This window comes from Armigeres subalbatus, chromosome 3 (genome assembly GCF_024139115.2).
Source record: "Armigeres subalbatus isolate Guangzhou_Male chromosome 3, GZ_Asu_2, whole genome shotgun sequence".
Classification (NCBI taxonomy): Eukaryota; Metazoa; Arthropoda; class Insecta; order Diptera; family Culicidae; genus Armigeres; species Armigeres subalbatus.
In genome coordinates this window covers 216,374,711-216,390,951 of record NC_085141.1, presented here as the reverse complement: position 1 = coordinate 216,390,951, position 16,241 = coordinate 216,374,711, and the positions used below count along the sequence as shown (strand labels likewise).

The 16,241-nt window shown below is 38.8% G+C and overlaps 1 protein-coding gene across 5 annotated transcripts in view; it reads left to right on the top strand.

Annotated features, from left to right (window-relative positions):
- Positions 1-3,556: 3,556 nt before the first annotated feature.
- LOC134219700 (eukaryotic translation initiation factor 5) overlaps positions 3,557-16,241 on the top strand; it is a 41,954-nt gene continuing 29,269 nt past the window's right edge. For 2 of the 5 annotated variants that reach the window (XM_062698535.1, XM_062698532.1), the window contains exons 1-2: positions 3,604-3,761; positions 6,996-7,203. The gene's annotated coding sequence lies outside the window, so the exon portion shown is untranslated. Of the gene's footprint in view, positions 3,762-6,995; positions 7,204-16,241 lie in introns of all 5 variants that reach the window. The other 3 variants (XM_062698533.1, XM_062698534.1, XM_062698536.1) reach the window with 3 other exon arrangements.

Here is a 16,241-nt window from a genome sequence, read left to right as displayed (position 1 = left end):
TGAGTGTATAATGTTACCTGTTGTTTTGAGGCATTGTTTGCTTGTGTTTTGTTTCAGTTTGCCGTGGAAATAGCATAGTTTTTTTATTCTATTAGAACACAATTGTATCCGGATAATATATAGATCGTATTGAGAACACTTAAGACATTACATATGGTAATAGTACATCATGTAAAACATGTTTTAATCTTGACGCGTATATCAGCATCACATAGCAAATACAACATATAGCATTTTAGGCTGATAGGAAGGTAAAATGTATATTGGAATTCAATAATAACATATAAGCACAGATGATTAATTCAAAGCTAGGTATTCATACGTAGAACGACACTTTATGTTAATTTTAATTTTATTTTTGATGTAGCTGTTCAGAAGCTGTTTGACTTTATTTAACCTTGACTGTATGGAAAGAAACTTGTAAGAAAAAAGTGAATTACTGAAAGCGTTTTTCAGTCAGAACAATGTGTACAAAAGGACGAAAATATAAGTAAGTTGTCACTGAGAAGTGAATTGGATACATAAGTATCTTCTTGAGGAAGGAGGTGTTGTAGTGACCAGATGGGGAACCCCTGCTGGCAGTTCCATTACGAGAGATATACTCTAATCATAATTTAGAGATCTGAGCTACTGAGAATCTGTTGCACTATGCGAAGTATGATGTTGAATAAAGTTGTTGTTATTTGCATGTAAACCTAACCAGACGTGTTTGTATTATCCTCTATAAAATGTCTTGCCATCTTCCTCCGGATACCACCTTTGGCGTGAATTATACATATTATTTACAAGATGTAACAGTTGGAACTTTGAAGTTCCGTTAAGATGTTTGGAACTCAATGTGAACCAAAAGTGAATCAATTGGTTCGGTTAGGGATAAATTTAAGTTAAATCTGAACTTTTGGTTGCTTGGGGAATCACGGTATGAGAAGAAATAGAACAAGTTTATTAGTTACAGGCACGGCAAATGCTGGGTAAAGTGTACCATTGGTACTTCGCGTACCTGAAGGAATAAAGTAGACCCCATTTTGCGGACCTTAGCATCTTACCCAGCAACTCCTATCCCTACCTCCTCGTGGCGCTGGCCGGGATACGAGCAACTTTAGGGAAGATCAGATAACCAACTCCGGTGGAAACTATGGTCGTATGCTGACAGGGAGGGGGGAATTCAATTGAATTATCTTTATTTACGAGATACACACGGAGAGGGGGGATTTGCTCCTCTCCGGAAGTGCAAATCTGATTGAGCGTCTGTTCTCCATGTTAGGAGCGGGTCACAACAGCGTCTGTTCCCCATGTGAGGGGCGGCTGATCATCGTCCGAGTGCCAGCGAGGGACTCTAAACTAAACTGTGCACACCATGTTGCATCGTGTCATCGAGAAGGCAGCCCTTCAACGCGATGTAGGTAGCGCAACTCTGGTAAGGTAGCCTATCGATGATTCTACAGTTAACAAGAAAGGCAAAAGCAGAGCAAACGGATTGATTCAACGACAACAGACCCGGCAACGAATAAAGGACAACGATTGGAAAGTCGTGATGTGCGTGTTGAGAATGAAGGGCAAATTCTTCAACTATAGTCAGCATCTGTGCCCCAACGAGCGATAAACCTGATGACGTGAGGGATGAGTTCTATGAGAGCCTTGATAAGGCCTACGGAGAGTGCCCAACACACAGTTTCTTTACCCCTGTCATTGGTACGGAAAGCCTTCATTCCGCTACCAACGATAATGGTGAAGACACTTGCTCACAGATAGACCATGTGCTGGTCGACGGACGACATTTCTCAGATGTTATAGATGTAAGGTCCTTCAGAGGTCCGTACATCGACTCGGATTACTATCTTGTAGTTGCAAAAATTCGGCCGCAAATTTCCAGCGTCACGAATTCACGAAACAACAGAACGATGCGTTTCAATATCCAACGCATGTCAGTTGAAGGAGTTGCTGAACAGTACCACCAGAAGCTGGGTGAGCGGATAGGAGATGCCACCGGATCTGGCGACGTCAACAGAATGTGGGAAAATATGCACGAAGCTGTGACTACAAGAAGTGTTATAGGTACTGCACAGCGACGCCAACGAAATGGTTGGTTTAATGAGGAGTGCCAGCGAGTGACGGACGAGAAAAATGTTGCTAGGAGTCGAATGCTAGTGGCTCGTACCCGTTCCAACAGAGAGCGGTACAGTGTAGCAAGGGCAGAAGAGAAACGAATCCATCGCAGAAAATAGAAAGGCAACACGAAGAGAGTGTGATAGCTAAAGCGCAGAAGAACATGGATAGAAACGACAGGCGGAGGTTACGCAACTGTCAATGGCGCGCGGCATAAGACTGCGCCAGTGTCCGCCATGTGCAATGACCGAGAGGGGAATTTGCTGGCAGACAAGACTGGTGGAAGCCAGGTGGAAGGAGCACTTCGAAGATTTGTTGAACGGTGAAGATCCCGGTCGAGCTTCTCAAACACGGAAGTGAGCAGCTGCATCAATCAATCCACCATATTATCCAGAAAATATGGGAGGATGAAGAACTGCCCGCCGGCTGGTTGGATGGCTTCATATATAAGATCTATAAGAAAGGACACAGACTAGAGTTTGCCAATTATAGAGGGATCACCCTTCTGAACTCGGCATACAAAATCCTGTCGCGTATCCTGTTTAACAGACTGAGACCTATGTCTGAAACTTGATTATGCATATGTACAACATGTGATAGATTTAGTTCGGAAAAAATATTGGAGGGTAACCGCCCTTTCGGTGGGCTTTGATCCCACGACCCCAGTTCGCATGACAGGTGCTTTCTCTACTAAGCTACGAAGGACCTCCGTCGTCCACCGTAGCTTAGCGGGTACTGATGAAACCAAATTCCCAGCACCAGGTACCAGCCGATCTCTCGCAATACATTTTCAGAACTAACTCTCTCATATGTATTTTTGTACACATGCCAACCAAGTAGGATGAGTATTTAGTATTGTCCGGCTCCTACACACTTGCTTCATCAGCAACGGCGCTCAATGAAGTAGAGTTGTGTGAGGTTGTGCCAGTTTGGTCGTCAGATCCCAACCCGACCACACAAGGAAAGCATCTGCGGCATCATGGAGGGGTGGACTTGTGATATTTTGTTCGTAGGAAACGGAAATCTTTTTTGTGTGTCTTTATTAAGGAGACTTTCAGCCCGAGGCTGGCTCATCTCCGGCCAAACGGAAATCGTTTCATATCAATTCACACGTTGTTGTATTGCGGAATATCCGATACGATTTTGTGATCTATTAAATCTGGTAAACGAAAGCTTCGGCAGAAAAAATTAACATAAAAGAGGTTGGGCTCTAGCGAAGACGGCTAATAACAGTTATTAGCCGTCTTCGGCTTTAGAAAGGACCCAATTAACGAACGATCACTGTCTTGAGTGTCTCGACTCTCGAGATTTAAATTAATAACGGCACAGCTCTTTTTGTCGATACAAATGATGACATCTTGCAGATGATGACCGCGCGTCGACTGATGATGACAGTTTAAAGTAAAAGATTGCGTCTGTGGTTGTGGATTGTGCACATGCGAGAAACACGAATATGACACACGCCTACAGCCGAAACCGTATGTACGAAACGAGCCACGGCAGTCAGTGTCAGTGGTTGTGTGCTGTTGCGCGAAGGAAAATCGTGAAGACACCATCGTTGCTTTTTACTTTTTCACGTCGTAGAAGGAAATCGTAAGTGCGAATTCTAATCCAAGTTTCTGTTCAGTTTTCATCCAAATTTGTGTTGCTTAAGCGTGAGTATCTTTGAGTTTCTTTCGTTTAGTTTGTGAAAATGGAGATTTTATGATGTGAGGATGGGTTGCTCGAAGATTTTATTTTCCTGGCCATGTCGACGTGGTTTCTTTTCCTTTCTCATTTTCGTCATTTCGACGACCGCTTGCGTAAGTTTTGTTGATTTGCAGTAAATCACAAGAACAGCAGAATCATTGTTAATCATAGTGTTTTACGATTAATGTTAACAGCAATGTTTGAAACATGATAAAAATACCATGGATTCTACATTATTTAATTTATGTAGAAACCCAGGCAGGAGTTCGTTCGCCATATTTTTTACAGTTTCCTGTTAGGGTGTATCTGAATTTATTGATTCTTATCAGTATGGTAGTCAGGGTTACCATGAACACGTTTTAATTAATGTGACCGAATCAAAAGAGTTGCAAATTAATAAACGTAATATTTTCCAATATTTGAACCATTCATGGTTGTGTGCTGAAATGAGGGCAATTATTTTAAATTGCAGTTTTTGAAAGAAGCATCGAGTAACCCAGAAAGTTCCTATTTATACAACAAAATTGCAAAAAATATAATATTTTTTCCTGCGCGAGTAGCACGGATAAATGAAGTATCGCAACGAGTTGCTTACATTATTTTTTGCAATGATGAAGTGGAACTGCTTTACAATTTAGGCGTGCATGATATTGTAAACAAACATTGAAAGGCAAAATTCCACTAAAGCAAGCATTTTGTGAGAAAAAAAAACACAGTATGTAACCGAAAACGCTTGCATTTTACGGAATAAAAAAACAATGTTGGTTTGCAAAATAAGTCACACCCAAATCATAAGGCAGTACCGATATGATAATTTGTGTAATAAATTCTCCTGTCTGATTTAATTCACATGATCGTCGCTGCCAAGAAGTGAAGTTCAGTAGACTTACGTGATAGTTGAACCTGTGTTTTGTAAATTTAGAAGCAGGGGCGAGTGGCTCGCACAAAGCAATTAAAAAACTCGAAATTTTGGATGATGCCGTAGCTTCACCTTTCATTTAAGTAAGCCGAGACGCTCTATCGGCTCCTGTCGCTAACTCACACTCTGTTCTGGGACTGTGCAAACTGCAAACCCAAACCTATGCAAGATTTTCTTCAAACAACAATGTTTAGGAAACACCTGTAAAGGGGAAATCGATTTAACAATGTTTCGTATTGATCCAACTTAACTGGGTCCAACGATCTTTGACCGCGATGTCCCATGTACGTAGCAAAGTCACTCGCTTGACACGTGTTACCCCCTTTATCTGTCTCCCTGAAATTCTTAACATCTTTTTCCGAATATACGAATCGGCATCATCACGACAACTTTTCATTAATCAAAATGTACTTTCGCTTTACGAAAAGTTTTCTCCTTACCGGGGCGGGAGTCGAACATACACTCCACAGCACACACGTCTAGACTATTGACGTCGCTAACTGCACGACTACGAACCCCAACATATGCCCAAGTGGAATTGAATGTTGAGGACAAGCCTCCCGTAATCCAAAACTAAATGCATTCTCGTTCGTAGCTTGAGCTTGAACTTGATTAACTGCTCGTAGTTGCTACTCCATTATGACCAGATCAGATCTTCAATGTACAAGTACTGGTGATCTCATTTGTTAGGTCATATACTGGTGCCTGCCACGTCAGAATGCAAGTCAATGTAGGGAAGGGGGAGGAAATGATGATACATCACTCGCCCACTGCAAGCCGAATATACCTCTGCACTTGCTACGAGTTCAAGCGGAATTTGTTGGAATTTTTGGGTTAGGTTCGAGAGGCAGAGATCCGTCTTGGTTAACGAGCTGCCAATGTGATAGATAGGAGAAAGCAACTGATGGAATTTCTAATTGGATGTTTGAAAACGCGCTTTATTGTTCATTTCCAATTCTAGCAGATTACTGTTAGAATATTCAAGTTGAAGGTATAGGAATTGAGATGGAAACGGTATGGAAGTCTATTTCCAGTTCTAGCGATTCCTAGAACATGAGAAATATAGAGAAAGATAGAAAAGTAGGAGAATGAAACGGACCCGGGATTGAACCCACGACTTCCTGCGTGTGAGGCAGAAGCAGTAGCCATATGACTACCAAGCCCGCTTCTAAATGCATTTGCGTTTGTATACGAGAAAGGTAAAAACCCACATGGTGGCCCATATTGTCGCGTATAGTCGGGAAAACACATGAAAATCAATACATTTTCAATAGAGCATTGCACCAATTTTCAAACATGTCGTTTATCGACATGCTATGAAAAGTAACACTCTCCTGTATAAGTCAGCTACATTTGAATGATATTTTTTTGAGTTTTCCAGCGCTTTTCAAAACAAGTTCCTTCCTTGGGGAAGTCGTCAAAGAGAACTCACTCTTTCGATATTCGCCTTATTATCAAATAGAACTTGATTTAGTAGGGTAATTGCTCCTGAACTTCATTTCATTGCGCTTATGTTCATACCATTAAAAACAATGGTTTTTTCATGAGCAATGATCACGCATGTTGGCAAAAAGATGTAGCGAAATTTGTGCTGTGTTTCATTCTTTAACGATAAGATGAATATATATCACGTGAGATGTAAATGGGTACATTTCCCCTATATATTATTTCATCGCTAATTGCACATGGAAGATCGCTGTGTGAAACATTTAACACCAAGTCTTGTCGTGCAGTTTTAATAACTCTGTCTCCAATTTTTTCTTCCTCTTTGACAAGAAGTTTTAGATGAAACCTACAAGCTAACGTTTGAAAAATAAAAATAATATTTGAAACGTGATGAACTTAAATCTATAAAAAAAATCATGAAAATAAAGGACAATTCGAATATTCAAAACTATCAGCTAATGGAAATTATTCGAATTTCCAATGGGATATTCGCAAAACACAATTTAATGTGTATCAAAAATAACTCGTTATTATTGACCTGTCACTTTTTATGTTAGCCCTGTGCTTAATTCGGTAATTAAGACAGAGTTTAAAATGCAGCTGGTTTTAGTATAGGAGTGTCAGTAGCCTATTAAACACCAAAGAAGCGAGACATTTTTAACTTTTTTTTAATTCTCAAGCAATGCAATTCAATGAAATTGTTTTAAATTTCTTAGTTTTATATTTGTTTGTCTGTGTTCAAATCTGCATATCCACATGCAATCATTTTCCATATTGATATCAGCATAATTAGCATACATTAATTGGCTTTTTCGTTGGTTTACTTTTTTTCCAGAATTACAACTAAATCGGTTTGTTTTTCTCCAGTTTGTACATTCAGTGAGAGCAAACAACCAGAAGATAAAAAGTGAGACGCGGTCGAAGTTTTATCTTCAAACTCGTAGGATTGTAATAATTTGTTGTCAGTTTCTTGTGAATTGATTGGAGGAAAGGATCGCCTCGAGTGGCGCTAGCGTTTTATATGACTTTAGAAAGAATACAAGGTAAGTGGAACATATTTTGTAACTAGCTGTATGTACCCGGCCTTGCTCGGAGTTGCCAGTTTAATTCGCAGTTTTTTTCACCATCGGAATTGGAATAGGTCAAAAGGATAATTGTGTTTTCTTATTGATATTTCATCATTTGATTAAAAGAAGGTAGATTACATTTGAAAACATTGACTGATTTTGAAAATGGGATCAAACCCAAAATCGCTTTATTCCGGGCAAACGTCTATTTCTAAAGAAGGAAAAACATACACCGATGCCTTATTCCGGAAAAACGTCTATTTTTAAAGAAATGATCACATTTACCGTCCAGAAGGAAACACTTTAATCATTGCTTTTCTCTGGGCAAACCATGATTTCGATGAAGTGTTGAGTTGATCGATCCCTGTCATCTTCGCCTTCTTAAGAAAAGAATGTTTGTTCCAAATTTGGTTGAAATCGGGCAAGGGTACAGAAGTTATGCTGGAACATTGGATCATTGCATACCTTGCTTTTATTTATTAATCTTGAATCATTATCATATAATTATCATACCTTTTAAAATTTGGAATAAAGGTTACTCGATTATGGATCACTATGCAATTTGATCATTCATAATCATCAATCATTAATCATATCGATCGTTAATCATTAACCATACACATAGTGTGTCAACATTTAATCACGATCGGTAATCGTTAATCATAATCCAACGGTTTTTTTCATTATTCATAATCGTTAATTATTGTCAAAAATGAATTTAATCATTAATCATTATCAGTCATCATTTTCAATAAATTATAATTCATTAATCATAATCTTTAATCATAGAGTTGAATGATTTAATCATTTAATCTGCTTAGAATTGGTCCTGGGGTCAGGAGTTACACTGAATTGCCCGTTTTCTAAAGACAACCGCTTTCCCTTTACCCTTCCTCTTTTCTCAACGGCCATTTCACCCCTTTGTTATCTTCTCCTTGGGATAGAGAATGTGTGTACCAAATTTGGTTGAAAACGGTTCAGGGGTTCAGAAGTTACACTAAATTGCCCGTTTTCTGAACAATACCCCTTCCTTCCAGACACCTCCCCCTCCCTTGTCCAAATTACCCACCCGTACGATCGGCTCCTCATCTATATATATAAAAACCAATCTATGTATGTATGTTCGCTAACTACTTCTGAACCACTTGGCCGATTTCAACCAAATTTGGTACAGACATTCTCTATCATCAGGGGAAGTTAACAAAGGGGTGGGATGGTCATGTAGAAAAGGGGGAGGGGTTGTGGGAGCGGTTTTGTTCAGAAAACGAACAATTCTGTGTAACTTTCAACTCCCAGGACCGATTTCAACCAAATTTTGTACACATATTCACTACGAGGAGGCAATCATATGGGAGGGGATTTGAAAAAAGGGGGAGGGGTCTGGAGGGAGGGGTTTTGTTTAGAAAACGGGCAATTCAAAGTAAATTATGAACCCCTGTACCGATTTCAACCAAATTTGGTACACACATTCTACATCATAAAGAAAAGATAACAAAGGGGGTGGAATGGTCATTGGGAAATAGGGGAGGGTATATGGGGAGGTGTGGTCTTTGGAAAACGAGCAACTCAGTGCAACTCCCAACCCCCAGGACCGATTTCAATAAAATTTTGTACACATATTCACTATGAGGAGCCGATCGTACGGGAGGGTAATTTGGACAAGGGGGGAGGGGTCTGGAGGGAGGAGTATTGTTCAGAAAACGGGCAATTTAGTGTAATTTTTAGTGTTCTGAACCTCTGAACCGATTTCAACCAAATTTGGTACACACATTCTCTATCCCTAGGAGAAGATAACAAAGGGGGTGAAATGGTCGTTGAGAAAAGAGGGAGGGGAAGGGGTTGTCTTTAGAAAACGAGCAATTCAGTGTAACTCCCAACCCCCAAGACCAATTCCAACCAGATTGAATGATTAAATCATTCAACTCTATGATTGAAGATTATGATTAATGAATTATTAATTTTTGACAATGATGATGACTGATAATTATTAACGATTAAATTCATTTTTGACAATAATTGACGATTATGAATAATGAAAAAAAAAAACCGTTGGAGTATGATTAAGGATTACCGATCGTGATTAAATGTTGACATGATTGATCAAATTGAATGATTTGCATAGTGATCCATAATCGAGTAACCTTTATTCCAAATTTTAAAAGGTATGGAAATCATATGATTATGATTAAAGATTAATAAATAAAAGCAAGGTATGCAATGATCCAATGTTCCAGCATATTTTCTGTACCCCTTGCCCGATTTTAACCAAATTTGTAACAAACATAATTTTTCTTAAGAAGGCGAAGATGATAGGGTTGATATTTTGAAAACGGGAATGTTGTGGAAGGACTGGCATTGTACAGCTCTCATTCACCTCAGTGTAACTTCTGATCTCCCTTTAGCCAATTTCAGTCAAATTTAGAGCACACATTCTTCATATTAAGGAGACGACGATAGTGGATTAAGGATGGAAAAGGGGAGGGTGTGGGGGAGTTGTATTGTTTAGTTATCGATCAACTCAACACTTCATCGAAATCATGGTTTGCCCAGTGAAAAGCAATGATTAAAGTGTTTTCTTCTAGATGGTAAATGTGATCATTTCTTTAAACATAGACGTTTTTCCAGAATAAGGCATCGGTGTATGTTTCTCCTTATTTAGAAATAAACGTTTGCCCGGAATAAGGCGATTTTGGGTTTGATCCCTTTTTCAAAATCTGTCAATGTTTTCAAATGTAATCTGCCTTCTTTTAATCAAATGATGAAGTATCAATAAGAAAACACAATTATCCTTTTGACCAATTGGTTTACTCATTTTCCGATTGTGAAAAAAACTGCGAATTAAACTGGCAACTCCGAGCAAGGCCGGGTACATACAGCTAGTAGTGAATATGTGTACAAAATTTGATTGAAATCGGTCCTGGGGGTTGGGAGTTACACTGAGTTGCTCGTTTTCCAAAGACAACACCTCCCCCTATACCCTCCCCTTTTTTCCAATGACCATCCCATCCCCTTTGTTATCTTTTCCTTATGATGTAGAATGTGTGTACCAAATTTGGTTGAAATCGGTACAGGGGTTCATGATTTACTTTGAATTGCCCGTTTTCTAAACAAAACCCTCCCTCCAGACCCTCCCCTTTCCCAAATCCCTCCCATATGATTACCTCCTCGTAGTGAATATGTGTACAAAATTTGGTTGAAATCGGTCCTGGGAGTTGAAAGTTACACAGAATTGTTCGTTTTCTGAACAAAACCCTCCCACCACCCCTCCCCTTTTCTACATGACCATCCCACCCCTTTGTTAACTTCCTCTGAGGATAGAGAATGTCTGTACCAAATTTGGTTGAAATCGGCCAAGTGGTTCAGAAGTAGTTAGCGAACATACATACATAGATTGGTTTTTATATATATAGATGAACATATTTGTAAAACACATGTTTAGCCACAATTATTATTTTTCTTTTGAGAAATTATTAATAGCAAAACGTCGACACCTTCTCCACTCACCGGCTCGTAAAGCCAGCTCAGCAACAGCGACTAGCTTTAATTATAGAATAGACGAGATATAAAAATGCACTCGGGTGTGTTTACATGACTGCGAATGCTTTGGTCGTGTGTGAAACGTGTTCAAAAACAGAACATAGAAAAAGTGCATTTCGGGCCACGTACCTACTGTCTAGCCGCAATACTGTGTGATACAATTCCTTCTTTAATCAAAATGGAAAAAAAATTCGAAACCTATTGATTCTATTCTGTGTTGCTTTGTTTCCTCCTACTTCAAGTAGTATTGTGGTGTATCGACAAATACCATAAATTAATTATTATGAGGTCTTGCACGATGATCAAAAACTTGTTAGAGTTTTGCTTGTATTCTACATATTGGACAAAACGACAATCAGTGATTAATTATGGATTGTAAGATTTGGCTATCAACTATTTTGATCATCAATCCAGGGATTTAAGACGGGCTTGGTGGTCATATGACTACCGCTTCTGCCTCATACGCAGGAGGTCGTGGGTTCAATCCCAGGCCCGTTCCATTCCTCCTACTTTGTATCTTTTCTTATAATCCTCATGTTCTAGCAATCTCTAGAACTGGAAATGGGCTTTCAGACCGTTTCCATCTTCATACCTACAACTTGATTAGTTCTAGCAGGTAACTGTTAGAAATGTGAAATGAGCCTTAAAGCTCGTTTCGGCATCCAATTAGAATATACACACCACCCTTTCATTACTATCGCATTGGCAACCCGTTAACCAAGACGAACCTCTGCCGTAAAACCTAAACGCCCAGATTCCAATAAAATTCCGCAGGAACTCGTGGCGAGTGCAAAACTTGTTGTCTCGGCTTGCAGTGGGCGAGTGACTGCATCATCAATTCCTTCCCATCCCCGATGACCGTGAGGACGTGGCCAGCCACAGTGCTTTGTCCCTTGGACAAAAATGGAAAAATCGACTCTCGTATTTAGTCGAATCAAGTAGACCATGATATTAAATACGACCATGATTAACATATGTTTCAATTATGCTGTGTGCGCATTAGTATCTTTGTGAGGTCACTGGGACGATCAAAACAATTCGTGTTTGTAAACATTTCCATTGCTGAAAGTGGATGATTTATCACCTGTTAGTGAAAAGCATCTTTTGCATTGCCTAAGTTTTCGAACGGTACCTTTCACTGAGAAAATCGATATGGAAAGCGTAAAATCAAGTAAGTAAGATCCAATTTAATGTGTATCAGTTGGACATATTTCGATCATTGTGATGAGTAAAGCTTCCAAGTCAATAGGCATAAAGTTATATAGGAAGAAATAATCTACAACTACAAACAGCTTTTTAAAGAAGTACATCAAAACATATCTCTGAAAATCGGATCAGAGCTCACTTATAGTAGGGGAAAATACCTATTCTTGGCAGTCTAAGACATTCGCCAAATTGAAATATAAAAATAATGAATAATTACACTAAAACACAGGTACAACTCAACTGGTATACATTTGCATGCTCTTCCGTTGATGATTGGTATTCACTAAATATAACAGCTTTCACCACAAATTCAGTAAATTCAATATTAAAGTACAGGCCATCGTTTCTTCTATTGGCATAGCAATTTCTATTATCAGCAATGAATTTGCTTTCTTTAGCAACTAGACATGGAACAAGAAAACTGGAAATGTATTGGTGCCAAATAGTGGTTGTTTACATCCTCCAGTAGAAAAATTCATTCATATTAATCGGCTGCACGCTCATCTCGCTTCACTCAAATCTGGAACAATTTTTTTAATTATCAAAACTGGCTTAAAACAAAACATGAATTTTTAGCCTTGACATTAATTTTATGTCAGATAGATTTTATGTTATGACAGATAGGCAAAAGCATTTAAACACATTGAAAATCAAAGTTAACCCAAAGCAGGGCCGGATTTAGCCGGAAGGGGGCCCCGGGGCCGACGGTATGTGGGGGCCCCAAAATGTACAAAAAAGGTTGGTTTTGGTACATAAGATTTGTGGAGGCCCGGGGCCACGGCCCCCCCGGCCCCCCCATAAATCCGGCCCTGACCCAAAGGCAAAGTGGGTTCCCGAGTACCCAGATATTGAAATTTTCATAGCTTTTACAGTTTTCAACCTATTTGAATAATTTTGACGATTTTGAAGACTTATATAATTTTTGTTCGCTGCCGAGATTTACAGCTTTTGTCTATGATTATTTAAGAAATCCTTGAAGTATGTAAATAATGCCTTAAAGTCTACACACGTAATCAAAAGTCTATCAACCAGTTTCAAATAAACAAGGTCCTTACATGATATGTTTGTTTCATAAAAAAATAATGGGGGTTGTGTACAAGGCACGACCGCTCGACGTAAACTACGTAGAACCAAATCTATATATATATATAAGAATGAATTTTTATCTGTCTGCCTTTATAGACTAGGAAACTACTGAACCGATCGGCATGAACATTTGTATGTAGAGGTTTTTGGGAATGGGGAAGGTTCTTATGATGGTTTTAGACACCTCCCTCTTCTAGAAAAGGGGATTTCCATACAAATAAAGTATAAAATTCTGCTTTAATCTAGAAAATGGAATCCTAATTTGCAAATATAGAATACTTAACCTTTTAAATAAATTGCAAATGTAAAAAATATAGAATTATTCAATTTTAGGTTAAACGAGGTTCGTCGGTTCTGCTAGTATAGTATATTAACAATATAGTCCACCTCGTGAGTCTTCTTATGTTAGATAATGGGCAGCACTGTCCTATCCAGCAGCTGTAGCCACCCCATTCATACACTACGTTTCACAGTTGAATAATAGATAATTCCCCAAAAGTAGGCAATTAATTATGGTTGAAATGCGCTATGTAGGAACGGGCATGGTTATGATTTTTTTGATGAGCTTGGAAAGGATTGAATTTGTCCTGTCAGTCCTGTCAGCCACATAATGTTAAAATACTGTGGTGCGGTGTGGCTATCACTTTTGATATAATTCACGGTCTACGTAAAAATCTGAATAGAAGCATTTGTATTTTAACACAATTTTAAAATAAATGCCAACGCCGGATATTTTGTTCGTAGTTTTCAAATCACATATAATTGTGCGTGGTATCTTTTTAGCGTGTGTTTGATATGCTCACAAACACATTCTCTCGCTGTATTTCGAAGTGTGCTACTGTCAAAGAAAACGAACAGTCCTGATTTTATTTAGTGAAACATAGAGCAAAAATTACATAAATTTGCTCTTTGTGGTGATAATCAAGTGTCGATAAAGTGTAAAAAGTGATTTACATACTTAATTTGTCGTGCCATACACAATAAAGAGGAGAAACAGGCAATCCAAAAAAGTAAGTAACAGTTTGCTATTCGTGTGCTGCTTTCTTCGGCAATGCAATAATGGCAAGGATTTCGCAGATGCTTATTTGTTTCGGTGATTAATTCCTCAAAGATTGCTACTTTTGCACAAACAACTTATTCAAATGAAAGCCTAGACTTGAATTTGTGTAATTGGATCAAAATTATGTTTATAAATAGTGTATGTTTGCTGGAAAATTCAAATATTCTTGAGGGTGCCAACAACTGTCACACCCTGCCAATGCCGTATTCTACCCTATTCTTAAGAGAATGGAAGTGATTCCAGCTGCTCTTATTTGCTCTATTAATAGCTGTTAACGATTTTCTAGGTGCTCAATAACATAGATATATACCCAACAATAGCTTTCCATTGATGCGTCCCAACGAAAGGCTCATGTGTTGACGTTTCTGTCGGATTTATATAACCCAGATAATTTCTTAGAGGAACTTGAAAAAAGAACTAAAGCAGTTTTGCAACTTCTTTTGTTTGAGAATTGGTCAAAAATGGTCACAGAGCTTTCGATCATCCGAGAAATTTGAGAATCTGTCTTCGTTGGTAAATCTTCCTCGCAATCCGAATACAAATATTGAAAGAATTGCCGAGTCTTCATTCAACATCGCGAAGGGAAGACCTCAAAACCGTTTCAGGAATGTTCAAATAAAACAAAGAAACAACGTGTTGAAGACCTCATCAATAATAATGAACCTGAGGACCAATATATCAAGTAGCTCAAGCGCAAACCAGGAAAAGGTTATGACAGCGGCACAAGCACTGGCGTTTACATTGACTTTGATTTATCCGAGAGAAAGTACAATCTGCTTCGAAGTACTTTAAACGAGGTACATGCAAATCTGCTTTCTAGTCTTTACGCGTTGAAACGTCCGCTGAGGATGATTTGCAAGATCTAATGAATTGTACCTCGCTATGCATTATGCAACAACTTTCAGTAGACAGCTCAAGGACGGCAAAACTTGTATGCAAATGGGCTTTTGATGGAAGCTCAGGACATAGCACCTACACACAAAAATTGTCAAAGGCTGAGAGCCTGCTTGTTGTGGCTCTAGTTCCATTTAAAATTATCGACATTAAAAATAACACTATCCTCTGGTCAAATCCGCGGCCATGTCAGACATCCTTCATTTTCTGGCCATGCGGAAGATGCTCCCAGTCGAATCATTCCTCGAACACGACGACACGCCACATCGTCCCTGATGCCAAATGACCGGATGAGGAGCTGAAATTTCTTGATTATGATGATTCCATGATTCCCGAATCCTAAGTCACCTCGAGTCACCGCGAATACGCTGGCTTCTACCCCTCTGTTACTAACTTTATAAGATGATATTGATTGTACGTATCAATAACCATGGCTCCGTAAAGTTTTATACACGCCTGAGCCTACAAAATAAACGAACTTGAAAAAGAAAACAATTAAATCGTTAAAAAAACAATTCCTCAAATCATTTCTAAAGATATCCTGATTCTATAGTATATAACATTAGAGCTGGCGTTTACGTCACTTATGAGATGATCAATTGGAAATTGGTCAATTGTTTTAATAGAAACTGTTATCAGACCTCATATTTTTCATAAAAAGATCCTGATTCTTTGAGGCATATCGTAAAATCTGTCAATTACGCAAATATTAGTTTTTATCATAAGTGACAATTTTCCCAAATGGATCTCGATTATACGAAGCATATTATATGTAGAAAAACTAGTTTGCAACCATTTTCCCAAAGACACCATTGAGTTAGAACGTGTAGAATGTATGTAAGTTATGTTTTTTGTCCCGTAGCTCCATACGTTCGAAGCACTGTTCAGCGCCGTTATCGACCATCCAAAATACTAGAGCTCTCGGACTGTGCATATTGAGGTTGGAGAGCAAATCCCATGCTTCCAGCCTGTGCAATTGCGATTGTTCTGGTCGATCACGGAGTAGCAACTACGAAATGCACGGTCACCATGCTCATTTTGATCATCAATCCAGGGATTTGTTATGAACATCGCCGTAGAATGGAAAATACATACATATATTAAAAAATATAAAACTTTAAGTAGCAGTCGAATAATATTTTGCTCAAATCAAATGCGGAATCCATGAAAACGAAAGCTTGGAACTTATTATCCCGAAGGTTGCTCTTAACGCCTGCGTGGCTCCAAAGTT